The following is a 2,639-nucleotide window of genomic DNA, read 5'->3' on the forward strand; positions in this document are numbered from 1 at the left end:
GTATTAAATCATTTTTTGTTTCTTTTTAATAGACTAATTATATTTTATCTGCAGGAAATATTGTTTGTTGCTCCTGAGATAGTTATTCAGTCCTCAGCTTATGACTATGTTCACGGTCACCACCGCGGTGGACATCACCATGGACTCGACATGGAACAACGAGTTCTAGCTTTGAACATGACTCTAGCATCCATAGCCGTTAAAAGGGGGTATACAAATCATATCGGTGTTAATTTTATTTGATATTGTTTAGTTTCAGTTCCTTTGCGAACAAAACTTGTTCGTTATGCTTATTTGATTTGGACATACTCTCATGTCGAGTTCCATCTAACATAATCTGGAGCGATGCTCGACCTCATCTTTGGTTTTCAAGTTTATCTGTATTTTGACATGTTATAGCTTTCAGATTTTGTAGGCTCTATTAAGATGCTTATGATGTTGACTTGTTAATGTAACACCATCTTTGAAAGCTTTGGACCCAATAACGAAACTGTGTCTACTTCCCAAGTAGATTCCTTAAATTAAGGCCTACCTTAATCCGCAAAGCCATGACCCTGTCAGGTTCCTCAAAACTCTGCCATTTTATGCTTCTCCTTGTCTGCAAATATTAAGTATCTGACATGGTTACTTCTGCTTATAGGCTTCAAATTATGAGTTGACACATAATCCTTGGAGACGTATCTTAGCTTCTCTTTTCTTTCAACAAAGTATTTAAGAACTACAAATTGACAGTTCATTATAAAGTTGCCTTTCAGCATGCTAGTAGATATTTCAAATAAAATATAAAGAGCCTTTTGTGCCTGTTGAACTCGAGCATACCTGTTTCTGTAGACCCTTGAATGTGCAACATTCTGTGAATTCTTTTTATGGGTTTTCAGAAAGTGGTTGTTGAGTGCATAACACGCCACATTGCAATCAGATTTTTTTTCAAATTGAGGTCTCCATGCCTCCAGACATGTTAATTAGGTAAGACTGTCAATTTCACTTATAGTATTCCCCTTTTCTTTTTTAAGATCAGTAGTTTGTTGCAAAATGAATTTTTATTTTGGTGATAAAAAAACCAGCAAGGCCGTAAACGTTGCAGAAGAGGCAGAAAAAATATTTCAGAATCAGTACCTAACAGCGTATACATCTCCATTCAGCTACAACTCGGGCATCAAATACCAGAGTTCCAACAGCTGCAAGACCCCAGTCAAGACGGTAGCTGATAAGTCCTTTCATATTTGCACATGTATATGTGCCATTCTCTTTTTTCATTGAAATTATGTATTAGGCAGATCATTATGACTTGGAAGAACTATGAATTTTGTATATCGTGTTACTTAACTTTTCGATTGTATAAATGAACACAATTTTTGTAGCAACTCAAGCTCCCTTCAAATCGTTTGAGGGTTTGTTTAGCATGGCTTTTGAGAAGGACCCATTTGGTTAAATTTTGTAAAAGTACTTCTTTTAGTTAAAAAGTTTTTAATGGATGTTTGATTTTATGTGGCTTCCTCTAAAAGTTCTTTTTAGAAGAGAGAGCTCTTTTATAAATTAGTTTTCATACACTAATTAAGGTAACTTTTTCAAATAGTTCTTCTACAGGAAGTAAAAGTTAAAACTTTGTTAAATGGCCCTAACAATGAGACTTAGTTTGTTGTTAAATTCGTAAACATGAGCTTCTACACTGATCAGGCTCGTATCAAGGGTTTTTCAAAGGATCAGCAATCGAAGGCTAATTTCAAATTCAACATGAAATCCAATGCCCAATGAGGTAAAATCCGGACATTATGTCAGATTTCATTAGTTATGTTCTCACTGTGTACCAGATGACATTGTTTTGTAACATAATGTTGGATATATTACATTGCAATGTCTCACACATCATCCCATAAAGGTTTTTCCATGGCAGAATCCCTATGTGAGAGCTGTTGAAAAGGGTTACCTACTTGCATTCTCTGTTGGTTTATTGCCTCCAATTCCAATCTCTGTTCATGCATATTCTGTGGCCTCGACCCGCCAACGCCTAAGAAATCCACGGTCATCATATCGTTGCCCCCTAACCTCGATGGGCCGGAGGAATTCCTCCCCATGACATTTCTTCCCCCGACAAGCCCGGAATTCTCACTGTTCTCTTGTTCCATAGCATTCTTTAAGAACCCGGAATTTAGTTCGTTATTCATCAACATTCCACCATACATCATCATGTCACTCATGGCTGAGCCACCAGTCTTGGAGGAGTCGAATATGTCAGACACCTCTTGTGAGCTCTTGTGCATAAGCTGGCTCGAATATCCTCCTCCTCCGTTGATTCCTGCGAAAGCTGATTGTTCGTTTTGCATTTGGAAGTTATCGAACGAGTTGCCTTGATGCAAATTGGACGAAGGCCTTGTCCCAGAAACCTGATCAGGACCTGCCACACTATTAACAAAGCTCTTTTGCATCATTGGAGAATTGATACTGTTGCTTGCAGTTGCACCCATTTGGGCTGCCTTTTGCAACAAGGCCGTGGCCGACATGTGGGCCGAGCCTGAAATCTGACCCAACCCGCTTTTGCTGTCTTGGTGGTAGTTATAACCTGAGGGACTAGAATTCGAGCTGAGCTGAAGGCCCGACGATGAAGAATGAATGCTTCTTGGGCTACCGAAGAGGGACCC

At 38.8% G+C, this 2,639-nt stretch overlaps 1 long non-coding RNA gene across 1 annotated transcript; it reads left to right on the forward strand.

Moving 5' to 3' along the window:
• Positions 1 to 8: 8 nt before the first annotated feature.
• Positions 9 to 1,400, forward strand: LOC111376476. The gene is made up of 2 exons (XR_002699489.1): positions 9 to 966; positions 1,065 to 1,400. It is a non-coding gene; the product is annotated as an uncharacterized LOC111376476 (long non-coding RNA).
• The last annotated feature ends 1,239 nt before the right edge of the window (positions 1,401 to 2,639 follow it).

This window comes from Olea europaea, unplaced genomic scaffold (genome assembly GCF_002742605.1).
Source record: "Olea europaea var. sylvestris unplaced genomic scaffold, O_europaea_v1 scaffold15087, whole genome shotgun sequence".
NCBI classification, from domain to species: domain Eukaryota; kingdom Viridiplantae; phylum Streptophyta; class Magnoliopsida; order Lamiales; family Oleaceae; genus Olea; species Olea europaea.